Genomic DNA, 13,759 nt, shown 5'->3' on the forward strand with positions numbered 1-13,759 from the left:
GTGAGCTGTCTCACTGTCCCCCAGCAATCTATTTCTTAGCAAGATAAATTTTTACTTTGCCCATATCTGACACTTCTTAAGATCTCATTAAACACAGAGACGCTTTCATTGAAGGTACAGAATTAGTGGCATCTTACCACTAAATCCGTTAAACTCATTAGATGGAAGCTGAGGCTACAGTTGATAATGTCCTTTTGTCTTGCATGCTATGAAGCAGATAAAGGGACATGAAAACACAACAGAAAATGATGAATAAAAGATAACCTGTTATCTGTTCTCTCATCTGAAGCAGTGGGCTTAACTGGGAAATAAACATCATCAGCCATGTCAATAAATTCATACGCCACTAATCCTCAGCTAAGGCAACTACAAACAAGTGAGGCACACAGGAGTAGCTGCAGCATGCCATTAAACAAGTCAGAGAGGCTAGCTAGTAGCACTCATTTAAAATTCTGTATAACATAATGTACAAACATTTTGCCTTCATATTTGTTTTTCATAATAATAATTTTGACATCTAAGTTTTCTCATATGGGCCAAGTTTATAAAAATACATCAAATATCCAGGATACCATAGAGAAAAATCAATTGTTTGACTTTGTTATGTTTCACTGATTGCCATGCCTATGACTGTACCAAGGCCACAATAGCTTAATTAGTCAAACGTTAAAGTTTGAAATCAAGAATAAATGCTGTATGTTTTTCTATTTCTATGAATAGAAAAACTCCTTTAAATCCATGTTCAACTTAGTATTCAACTTGGATTAACCATTAGCACATAATTCCTTAACATTTAAAAAAAAATCCTTAAATAAAAACCCCGAAGAAGGCATAGAACATTCTCTTGCACCCCACATGTAGCTCTCTCCATTAAATATTTTTTCTTTTATTGTGTTTTCTTTATCACTATTGAGCAAACACCCATATATTGTTACCTGAGTCCATATTCATTCATATTTTTGTATTTATATATAGTTAAAATATTCTAAGCTTCCCTAATTGCTATGGATCTAAGACATTTTAAGTATAAATTATTGTCATTGTAGTGTATGCTAGAAAAAAATGTTCTTCACTTTTATCAAACCAAGCAGATATAAAATGAATACATAGTCTGTGGGCACCTTTCCTTTTATTTTTCTTTTTTTTCTTAGGTATTTTATTTATTTACACTTCAGATGCCATTCCCTTTCTCCATTTCCCCTCCCTAGAAATCCCCTATCCCATCTTCCCTCCTCCTTTTTGTTTTCATACCATTTTAATTACATGCATGTATTACAGTCAGTTCCAGGCTGAGGAACTAGCAATACAATAGATGCAAACAGTCAAGGAACAAGCAAGACAATAAACACAAATAGTCAAAAAACAATCAAGGCAATAAACAAAATTCCATGAACACTCCCATGTTCACTGTGTCTAAGGGCTTATCAGGATGACCAAATTATCTGAGCTAACTTCCCTGTCCTAGCTCAAAGTCATTCACATATCTGAAGCCTACTTCCTTGTTCTAGCCTAAAATTTAGATCCCTGCCTGAAATTACTTCTTTGTTCTAGCCTACTATCAGATTCTTATTAGCTCTTTGTAAACATCATTTTACAGTTCTGTTACCATTGCATTTAAAGTGCAATAATCATTATCCTCATTTATGAAGAATTGTATCTTATGAAATATCTTCTGTGCCTTTGAAATTCATGGCTTTATGGTGAAGTGATGATATATACATGCTTATTGAGTGATGTATGCGTAGAAAGGTGAAAAGTGCAGAGCTGTCCCTAAGAGTGTAGTAATGGCACAAATATCCTGGTGGTTACCAATAGCTCTGTCATTGGATGTAAGGCCTGCTCAATAAGAGAAAAAGAATTATCAGTATAGAAACCTAGCCAACTACCCAGGTCTAGAGAGCTCATGGGTCTTGAAGAAGAGCTTACATCCACCACTTTCTTAAACCAAAATAATCCTTAACTACACAAGGAGCATCTGTGCTCAAGCCCACAGATACACGCAACCCTCACATCTAATCAAGGAAACATCTCTTAGCAACAAATAGAAACCATTACAGAAGATCACAAGCAATAAAAAGGCAGAGAGATCTGAAAATCCCAGTCTCAATGAATACATTGACAAAACAACTCCCATACCTAAGATTCATCATAGAAGACAGAATAAAAAGATAGTAAGGGCCAGATGATTGGGGAATTTTCTGTGAGATGTGTTTCCTGGGAATGTCAGAAGCTACAGCCCAAGAGTCTCTCCAACATGACTTCCTAAGCATGAGATGAACAAGGACAACAATATTATGCCAAAGTGGATGGAGAAACACCACTAAGACTCAATCAAATGCAAAGACTACAAGCAACTAAGGAATGTTGAGATTGGGAGAAATGGTCTTCGCCAAGGAATACAACAATTGCTTATCCAAAGCCAAACTGTCAGTCCTGAAAACATACATACAAATAACATTATACAGACTAAGTTGGTTTTGTTTAGTAATATACATGAATTGAATGTGTGTATACATATATTTGTATATTAACAATTAGTGAAATGGGTTATGAATTTGAAACATAGGGTGGAGAGTTTAGAGGGAGAAGAAGGAAAGGAAATGGTGTAAATATATTATGATATTATAAAGCAAAAGGAAAATCTGTCAAAATTAGAAAATTGCCACGTTTCCTCATCTAACTTGACATTCACATTTTGTCAGACTACCCAAGGTTCTTCTCACCAAAGCTTCTTAGCAGTCAGCCCAGGACTTAAAGAGAATTTATCTCACTCCATTTAAAATTGCTTCACCTTTAAGATCTTTTCAATAAACATATGACCCGCTGGTCATACCCAGCAGATGACAATTCTGAGCCAGGTTAAATGGTAAGTTTTTGCTCTCTACCCAGAATTTAATGTGATAACCTTGAGAGCTTCCTGTTTGCAGGGTAAAGTTACAGATCTTCCAAACAACATCATGAACGTACAGGGGGGAGGGGAGATGGCACAAGGTGCCTTATGAGATAAGGACCATTATCCCTGGCCTTTGTTACTGAAGTTCTGGGAGTACTATAAATAATTTTTATCCAGTATTGTAGTAGCTTTTTGTAGAGAACAATCACTTATCTTCTTTGGTACATCAGTGAAGGGACTTCATTATTAATTTTTTGACCGTGGCCAGGATTCAAATGTATGTAAGAAGAAGGGTAGAACTGTAACTTGTGTTGATACCCAAAGTGAAATTTTAATATCATTATAAATTAATGACTACAGAAATTTATTCTTTAGACTTGATTATGACCATTCTATAATTCTGAGGATAACTATATTTATGAACTAAGAATTCATTATAATTTGTTGTTTTCAGATGAGAATTATCAGGTTGAATTCAGATTATGCATTTGTATGAACTATAAATTAAGATGACAAAATTGGTGTCTATGAATTCTCTGAAATCAAATTGCAAAAACCTGATAACTAATTTTACTTAGAATTTTTTAAAGGTGCTACAGCTAAAAAAAATGATTATCATATTTTGCCTACTACCCATAAAAATATATTTTAGAATCTTCTACAGACACAAATTCAAGACACAGTATTACCCACAGCATAGCTATTCCTTAATGATAGATACATCAAACTATCCAAATGTCAAGATGAGCCATGGAGGCACCTAGAAAGTTAAAGACACTAGTCATCAACCCTGCTGACCTGAATTAGACCCCATGATAGAAGAAGAGAACTGGTTTCTATAAGTTATCTTCTGACTAGGTCATGGCAAGTACATGCCCCTACATGGACCACAAATAAATCTAATAAAACAATTTCCAAATGTCAGGGTGAGTTTACCTCAACTTTTATCTAGAGTTCAACATTCTGCCCTACTTAACAAACTATACATTCTTGGATAGTTATTCCTCAAAAGTTAGGTAAACTACAATAGCGATTAGAATACTGCAGATACTGTGTATTTCACCACGTATAATCTCCACCTTACCAAATAACTCTATTAAAGATCTAGGCTCTTGCAGTCCTTTCAAGGGAAAACCAGCACAGTTTACCTCAATGGGAAAAGGAAGATTCCCTTGATGTTTTTTAAGGGTTATCTCCTATTATACTAAGAAAGTGTGGCAGTATTTTATTGGAGCCAGCAAAAGAGACAATTTCTTTGCTTGAAACACTAATCTCTGGTCCAGTAAAGGTCTTTATTATTTAGCCTTCAGGAAAATACATGTGACAGATTGCAACTGTCAGTAGCTCTGGCTCCCTTTATGCTTCCCCTACTTTTCATATTCCCAAGAGGACAGAACTGATTAAACTCTGACTCCTGAATGTGAAGCTGCATAGTTTCATAACCATGCAAGCACTTTAGCATGCATAAAGCGTTGCCATGGAAATCAGAACTTGACATTATGATCCGCATTAGTTTCTCTGAAAGTGGTTAAATAGGTGTACTGTCAAAAAAAAAAAAAAAAAAAAACCTGATAATTCTAGTCATGTTCTCTGAACCTCATCATTTACTTTGATCCTTCAGATGTTAAATATTTTAGATTTTAAAAGTTTATTTTATGATGGCTTTAATTATGGTATTTGCATACATACATATCATTAAACTTCCTTTTTACTTACTTTCCTATACAATTTCCATCCCCCATACCTATATTTTCTTGCTAGGTTATAGACCTTTTATTCAAATTTTTTGTTTCAGTTTACCATGACAAATAAAAAAATCCAAGAACCTTCCTGTGTATCAGTCACCTTGAATTGCCTATGGGAATTGATCAGCAAGGAATCTTCTGTGGGTAAGACCATTTACTTCACAGCATTTCATACAGAAGCTCCCAGATTAAAAATGTGTATATCATAAAAATAAGTCAATCAAAATTTGAATGACACTTTTAAACTAAGATTCATTGTGCCAGATAATCATTCTTTCTTTTATTATTATTTTCTCTATTTCATGCTCAAATCAGGAGACAAGTATTACCCTCCCATTCATTTTTTTATATGTCATATAGGTACTGTTGTTCTCCAGTGTCTTTCAGATTAATTTCTAGGGCATTGTCCTTTTTATATTCTTCTCTCATATATTACATCCTGACTGCAGATTTCCTTTTCTCCATTCTTCCTAGACCCCCTTCCCACATACACACACACCTACCCTGCCTCCCAAATCTACCCCTCCTCTATTTTCTTGCAGAAAAGAACAGGTCTCTCAGGGTTATCAACTGAATAGGGTATAAAAAAGTTAAAATAAGCCCTGAGCCTAATAAAATTGTTGTCAGAGATGCTTCATTCAGCATCTGTTGGGAGCAGAAACAAAGATCCACCTTCAAACCTCAGGCCAATCTTGGGAAAACTCAGCAGAAGAGGTAGGCGAAGGATTGTAGTAGTCAGGGGAATCAAGGACACTAATGTAGCATGGCCCACAGAATCAAATAATAGGGTTCATAGTGACTCACAGAGACTGAAGTTGCAACTAGGCAGCCTGTATGGGTCTGAGCTAGGTCCTTTGCATGTATGCAATGGTTGTGTAGCTTGACGTTCTTGTGAGATTGATTTTGCCAAAAGTTTTAATGCACATGTTCCTTGAGCTATGAACTCAAGTCAGCTGAGCAGCTAAGGGATACACACAGGCAGCAGTGCCATGGACCCTAAAACACCTATTTAAAAGCCATGATGCTAATCAGAGAGAATCCTTACCTTCTACCCTACACAAAATAGAATTTATGATGATAAACCTATGTTTGTGGTGCTTTCAATACACTATAGGTCTTACAAGATATTTAGAAGGAGTCAAGATTTTCTTTATGTCGTATATGTACATGATACTTTGGCTTTCGAAAGAAAATATATGAATGTGATGTCATTTATAACCAGCTGGCTCTGCTATCGACTGGCCTATTACTGAATCTATTTCTGTTCTCAAAACAGAACTGTATCAGATTAGTTTTCTTTGCATGGTGACCCTTCGCTTTTCATTTCCTGCTTAGTTTTGAGGTTCTGAAGCCTACTTCTTATTTTTTCCTATGGTGAAAAAAAAAATCAAACAGTAAAAGAAAAAACAGTTACAGTATCTGTAACTGTTTTTATGTGGCTGCAGGATAGGACTAGAAGCAACATTTCAGATACATGCTGAGCCTGAGATTTTACTGTTCAATTTTCAATGACATATTACTCATATATAATTTATATGGCTAATAATTGATAGTAAACATGACAGTGTAATTTAAACCTGGATATGAATGGAATTTAAAGTCTATATGATTTGGATATGTGTGAATCTCCAATATTGACTGCAATGCTCACTTGATTTGGGGGGGGGGGTGGCAGAGGGGTAACCAGGAAGTGCGATGTAAATGAATGGAATGATTAATAATAACAAAAGAAAAAAACTATGGGAAAAGAAGCAGAATGGTATTTTCATCCATTTCACACTCAAAAAAATAGTTTCATGATGCCTTTGGTAATATGAGTTCAGAAAAAAAATGTACTGATCAAACTGTATTTAGAAGAAAATACAATAAGAACATGGATATTATAGTTTGAATTCTGTCCCTCCTCTTGCTATCAATTCAAATTAGAAGTTATTACCCAAGTTGTTCAATGTAACTAGATTTTTTGAGACAGTATTTAAATAAGTAGTTAAGCAAAGTGAGCTGATAAGGTAATTGCTAATCTAATATAATGAATCTCATTAAAATAACAAAAGGAGAAAGAAAGAAAGAAAGAAAGAAAGAAAGAAAGAAAGAAAGAAAGAAAGAAAGAAAGAAAGAAAAAGATATTAGAAGCAGGCTTGTTGTCTGCCACTGAGATCCAGATCAGGTTCTATTATTTTCAGCCTACCTAATGATCTTCCAATGGAAAATTTATGTCATTCTAACAGAAAAGTTTGCAGGAACTCAGTGATCATTCATTGAATTGTAGACAGACTGTTTTCTCCAATATGCACTCAACCTCTGCCTGTACCCACAGCGAGGGGTTGTTAAGAGTCAAAGAGTACAATCATAATTATAATAAATATTGATCATAACAAGAACAACCACAAGAAAGGTAGTGTGATGACAATGTCATGAACACATATTCACATTAGTAATGCTGGACTAATGCATTATAGACTATGGACTTAGTGGGACAGCATTCTTTAAAAGTTTCAAAGTGGCAGAAACAGTGGCAGGAGATAATGGCTCCAAGACAGCTCATTAGTCAAATAGTAGTTTTGTTTCTTCTACAATATTTAATGTAAGTTGCAAAAATGTGTACAAAAATGTGAAGGAGAGGGTTGCCTGTGTCCATACTTGAAATGGGTTGATACACTGGATTGGATCAAAGTGATCTTATTGGCTTCACTTTAATGAGCCCTAAAGAAAACTTGGTGACTTGAAAATATTTACTCATATGTAAGTCTCCCATATAACAACTAAGAGGAGGAAACCTCATCTCTACTACACTGCACAGACCTTCCACAAGGGAAAGATCTGTTTTCCCTCTGACTACACCAAACTGGCTTATTTTTTAACTAAACAGTTCAAGTTAAGTATGTGTGGTCCTTGCCTAACAACAACTGATCAAAAAATACACAGCAAATAGAAAACTTGTCAACATCCGACATCTCAACAAGAGAATCTTAAGAAAATTCATCCAAATCCATGCCGGAGACACAGTTTAACCGCTGAACTGCTTAACAAAGCACAGGCATCTACCCAGATGTTTTAAAACTGTACACTATTGGTGCAGAACATTATGTGTTTATATATCTCTGTGTGTACAAGTGTTCTGCGGCTGAATATTAGAATGCTTGTTGTATTTACATTTTGATGTCTATGTCAAGAAGCATGTATGAAAAGTTTCTCTTCCAACATCAACTTCTCTGTCTTAAGCTCACTTCAGTATACAACCTCTTACTCCTTGTTCTCAATCATCCACTTTCCTGAGCAGAATGCACTGTGTATCCCACCTTTTCCTTTGGTTTATGCCTATAGCTGGCATATTCCCAGCCACTCACCAGTTCACTTTACCACTGCAACCCTGGAACGCAATCACTATTTTTAATGGCTCTATGTAAAACTTTGTAAATGTATAAAGAATGCTCAGATATTCTATTGACGATCTCTCAGGTCTTCAAAGATTTGATTTTCCAAAACATGAACTCAAATGTGACATTTCAGTTATTATGTATGTTAAATGTATGATTAGAGTCACATAAATGCACACACAAGCTTTATATGTTTATGCATGCTTAAATTTCCTATCCACCTTATATTAAACCTTTATACCTTTATATCATGCAATGAGATACAGTTATAGATCAAGAGAATGGTTTCATCTAAACAGGGACTTAGTGGGACAGCATTCTTTAAAAGTTTCAAAGTGGCAGAAACAGTGGCAGGAGATAATGGCTCCAGACACCTCATTACTGTTTACACTGGCAATGCACTTTTAAGAAATATCTCCAGAACTCATTATCAACCCATTACTATGCTAATCCACACAGACTAATTGGAATTGATATTGCTGCATGCGTTATTATCATTAGTGTGCTGTAATCTAGTGTCCTGCCAAAGTGAAGAAATTAAAAGACTAAGAGAGGGAAGAAACAGTTCATGACAATAGATCAATATAAATAAATTATATACCACTAGCTAGACAAATACACTAGTAGAGCTGCCAGAAAAGACTCTATATCTCGATTCATGTTTCTAGTGTTCTCTTTGATGGACAATTATTTTAATAATGAAATTAATGTATCATTAGCTACAGAGTCTACAGAGGACTCCTGCAAAGTGATGTTTAACCCCCTCACTAAATACATTATCATATGGAAAATTTCATTTTCAGGCTTTATATTTTCCAATTATAAGTACATAGTATTATTCACTTTCATTATTGTTCTGTGTCTATAATCATGACATATAGTTGAGGGTTTTCTTATCCATACTAGTGGTTTTAAATTTCTGATTTTATCCTTGTAACTCCAAAATTTATTAACCCTATCATTCTTTGGATGCGAGTACATGTTCACATATGCACATATGTAGAGAGAATCTCTTTTGCAATCTAAGAAAGCATAATCTGTCAATAATATGCTGTTGGCCTGTAAGCTTAGGCATAAAATAGGGGGATGAAAGTTCTGGAACACAATGCGGTTCCCTCTTCCCCACACCCCTCTGATTGAAGTAAAGAGAAATCTCAAAGTTGTTTTGATCTGCATGTCCCTAATCACTAGGGATGTTAAACAATTAAGAAAATATTGCTTTGCCATTTTTATTTCTGCTTTTGATAACTCTGTTCAGATCACAAACCCATTTTTTATGAGTAATTTGTTTTGTGTTGTTTTATGGAAGGGAGATTTTTATTTGACTCTTGAGTTTTTGGTTTGTTTATATATTCTTAATATTAATGGTCGGTCAAATGCACAGCTGACAAAGATTGTCTTATTTTTTTCTCATGACTATAAATATTTTTTTGTTTTTTTACTATCTTTTTTTATTATCAAATAATAATATTTACTTTTTAATACAGGGCTTATAAACACAAAAATGCAGGATGTGGGGAAGGGAGCAGAGGTGTTCATGGGGAGTACAGGTATCTTCCAGAACAGGGTATCAAAAGGTTCAGGGGACAGGTCACTATGACTCTGCCTATAATTCACTTGCCCTTATCTAACTTGGTACTATTCACCAAGGCTGCCTATTTACAAGGTCTATGACTACTCAGGCTGGTAGATTTCCACAAAAGTGAGCTGTTTACAATAGCTTATAGTTATCTGTTTCAGTATTTTTCCACAGAGACCCAAGACTTTGTGTTAGCAGGCATGTATGTGAGGCCTATTGCTGATTCTAGGCCTATGGCTGATTTTAGGCCTTCAGTATATAAGCAGGGCTGCCCTGACATCTTCTCCCTTCTCCAAGTTTAGAAGGGCTGTGGAGAGTCTAATCTTGCCAAGGCAGGGATAGAGGCCTGACCTCCAGTAATTACAGGGGACCTTGTAATGGCTCCAGTCCTCCTGTCATTGTCCACTGAGGCATGAGGGCCATACCCGTCCTGATGTCTTTTTCCTGGAGAGGGGATACTTTTGACATCAACTCCTATGCAGTCAGGCTTGTCCCTCAGGGAACCCAGAAACATATTTTTAACTTTTATTTATATTCCCTTGCAGTGCTTAGCCTCGCAGCCTAAACAAGAATTCAGATCGCCAGTCAGAAGGAATTCTTGGTAGCCCCTCTTTGCTTGGTCTAGGGGTGGAAGTCCCCTCTTTTAGCTTGGGTAGAGGTGGGATTTGGGAACACCCTGAATAGAGTAACAACCTCATCTTGAGTCTCCCGGTCCTCCATAGCTAACTTATGATAATGTATCTGAATAGATTTTGTTATCAGATTATCTAACTGTTGTTTCACAAATTTAGTCAGCCTATTTAAGGCCCAGGGACCAAAGAAAATAAGCAAAAGTAACCTAATTAATGGTCCCAAGATGGAAGGAAGTAGGGCTAACAATCATGGAGAGGTTGAAGACCAATTCTTGTACCAGCTCTCATCTTTCTCTTTCTTTCTCTGTCTTTTATCAAGACCTTCTCTGGCCTTTTTCATTCTCTCTTTAATTATTCCTGTTTTGTCTGTGTAAAAGCAACATTCTTCTTTAAGTGCTATACACAGTCTAGAGCTGTACACAGTCTTTTCTTTTGTAAAAGAGAAAATCAAGTCCAATAAAGTCCTTTGCAATTTTTGGAGATTGCATCAGACAGCGAAATGAGGGATTTCTTCAGATTAGTGATGTCAATCTATAGCTGTTTGATGTCCTTGTCAAAGGCCCATTGGAGGTCTGAGTAGTATAAGTCTGGAGGCCAGCATCAGGATTAGAACTCCTAACAGCAGACATCATGGGTGATTCATTTTTACCTGGAAAGGAAAAAAGAAGGGAATTCTCAGGGAGATTTCTCTTCCTTGGATGTCAATTGTTATTCATCTTATTTATAATTGGGCCTAGTTTTGTGGAGGCATTTATTTATTTCATTAATCTTTTTGGTGGTCATTTAGCTGTGCCTTCTGTGGTATCAAACAGGCATATTAATCTTTGGCCCCATATTAGAGCTGTGTCCTGGCCATTCCATTTAAGGGTAAGAGGGTCCTTCTTCATAGCTGTGGCATAGATTTTATTGGTCTCAGCGATGCCAGAGGCAGTCAGCGGCAGATTTGCCATGAGCTTTCAGTTTTAGAAAGTTAAAAGTGAACAAGACCTTGTTGGGCATAGGTGGTAGAAGAGATTCTTGATCCCATGAAGACTGAATACTGAGTGGAGAGTAATGTGAGGGTGGGGAGGTGGGAGTGAGGGGGTCGGTGGGGACACAGTCTCATAGAAGCATGTGGACTGGGGATGGGATAGGAGGTTTCTGGGTGGTGGGGGGAAGTCGGGTAAGGGGCTAAAATCTGAAATGTAAATATAATACCCAATTTAAAAAAAGTGAACGAGGCATGATGCTCCTTCCACCCTCAGAGAGTCATGAAGACACTATTTTAAAAAATATAAATCTTTATTAATAATCTCTTTTATCAAAGGACTATTATAAAACAGCCAACAATTAATCAATCTATATAATATATCGATTAATGATAGCTTCTTCTACTTTTTGTAAAACTACTCCTCTTTTGTCAATTAAGTGTTGAGGGAAATTAGGATTTGCATCTCTCTTGAGAATATTAAACAGAGACTTAAATTCTTTTGTGAAGAGCTTAAAATAAGATCTTAGCCAATAAGCATCCCCTGGAAACTTTTGAAAATCATTTGAAATAAGTAAATTATCTTTTTTTTCCAGACCCATTATCTGTTTTTTTTTTATTATTATTATTGGATATTTTACATATTTACCTTTCACTGTTATTTCCTCTTCCATTCTCCCCCAAAACCCCTTATTCCATAACCCCCCTTCCAATTTTTATGAGGGTGTGCTCCCACCATCCTCCCAATCCTGCCTCCCTGCTCTCACATTCCCCAACACTAGGGATCCAAACTTTCGGGGACCATGGCCCTCCACTTCCACTGATGCCTAACAAGGCCACCCTCAATTACCTATACAAGTGGAGCCATGTGTCCCTCCCTTTGTGTTCTCAGGCTGCAGGTTTAGACCATGGGAGCACTGGTTCAGTATTTTGATACTCCTTCTAAAAAGGACCAAAACACCCACACTTCGTTCTTCCTTCCTCCTCTTGAGTTTCATGTGTTCTATGTATTGTGTCTTAGGTATTGTGAGCTTTTGAGCTAATATCCACTTATCAGTGAGTGCATGCCATGTATGTTCTTTTGTGATTGGGTTACCTCACTCAGGATGATATTCTCAAGCTTCATCCATTTGCCTAAGAATTTCATGAACTCATTGTTTTTAATAGCTGAGTAGTACTCCATTATGTAAATGTACCAAATTTTCTGTATCCATTTTTCTGTTGAAGGACATCTGGGTTCTTTCAAACTTCTGGCTATTATAAATAAGGCTGCTATGATCATAGTGGAGCATTTGTTCTTGTTGTATATTGAAACATCTTTGGGTATATGCCCAGGAGTGGTATAGCTATGTACCCCATTTTTAATTGAGTTATTTGGTTTGTTGATGTCTAATTTCTTGAGTTATTTAAACATTGTTGATATTAATCCTCTGTCAGATGTAGGGTTGATAAAGTTCTTCTGTTGGCTGTTCTGTCCTATCCATGGTGTCCTTATCTTTGCAAAAGCTTTTTAGTTTCATGAATCTCATTTATTAATTCTTCACCTTAGTGCCTCAGCCATTGGTATTTTGTTCAGAAATTTGTCTCCTGTGCTAATGTATTCTTGACTGTTCCCCACTTTCTCCTTTATTAGATTTAGTGTGTCTGCTTTTACATTGAGGTCTATAATTGACGTGGACTTGAGTTTTGTGCAAGGCAATAGATATGGGTTTATTTGTGTTTTTCTACATGCAGACTTCCAGTTAGACTAGTACCATTTGTTGAACATGCTTTCATCTTTCCATTGTATGTTTTTTTCTAAGTCAAATATCATGTGTCCATAAGTATGTGAGTTTATTTTCGTGTATTTGATTCCATTCCATTAATTAATCTGTCTGTTTTTATGCCAATACCATGCAGTTTTTATTACTATTGTTCTATAGTACAGATTGAAATCAGAGATGGTGATACCTCCAGAAGTTCTTTAATTGTACTGGGTTTCTTTTTTTTTTTTTTTTTTTTTTTTTTTTTTTTTTTTTTTTTTTTTTTTTTTTTTTTGGTTTTTCGAGACAGGGTTTCTCTGTATAGCCTTTGGCTGTCCTGGAACTCACTCTGTAGACCAGGCTGGCCTCGAACTCAGAAATCCGCCTGCCTCTGCCTCCCAAGTGCTGGGATTAAAGGCATGCACCACCACCGCCCGGCTGTACTGGGTTTCTAACTGGATCAAAATGCTTTGGCTCACTTAACTTTAAGTCTGTTCACTAAGAACTACTTTACCATAGTGATTGACACCAACTGCATTTGCATAATTTGGTTAAATCACAGAATTGCATTTATGTTTGCAACAATTATTTTTTAAATTTTATACAGTAATATATTTTCATATAACAGTGACTAGAAAGTGAGATTGTTAGCTAATTAGATGTTTTCTATACCAAACTTTAATCATCTAGATATCTGGAGTATTAGTTACTTTTTTCATGGCTGTGACACAATTCTGATAAATGCAAATGAAGAAAGGAGGAGTTAATTTTATCTCACTGTTTGAGGTTACAGCCCTACCTGGAAGACTAGGCATGGTAAAAGA

Source organism: Arvicanthis niloticus, chromosome 7, assembly GCF_011762505.2.
Source record: "Arvicanthis niloticus isolate mArvNil1 chromosome 7, mArvNil1.pat.X, whole genome shotgun sequence".
Lineage (NCBI taxonomy): Eukaryota > Metazoa > Chordata > Mammalia > Rodentia > Muridae > Arvicanthis > Arvicanthis niloticus.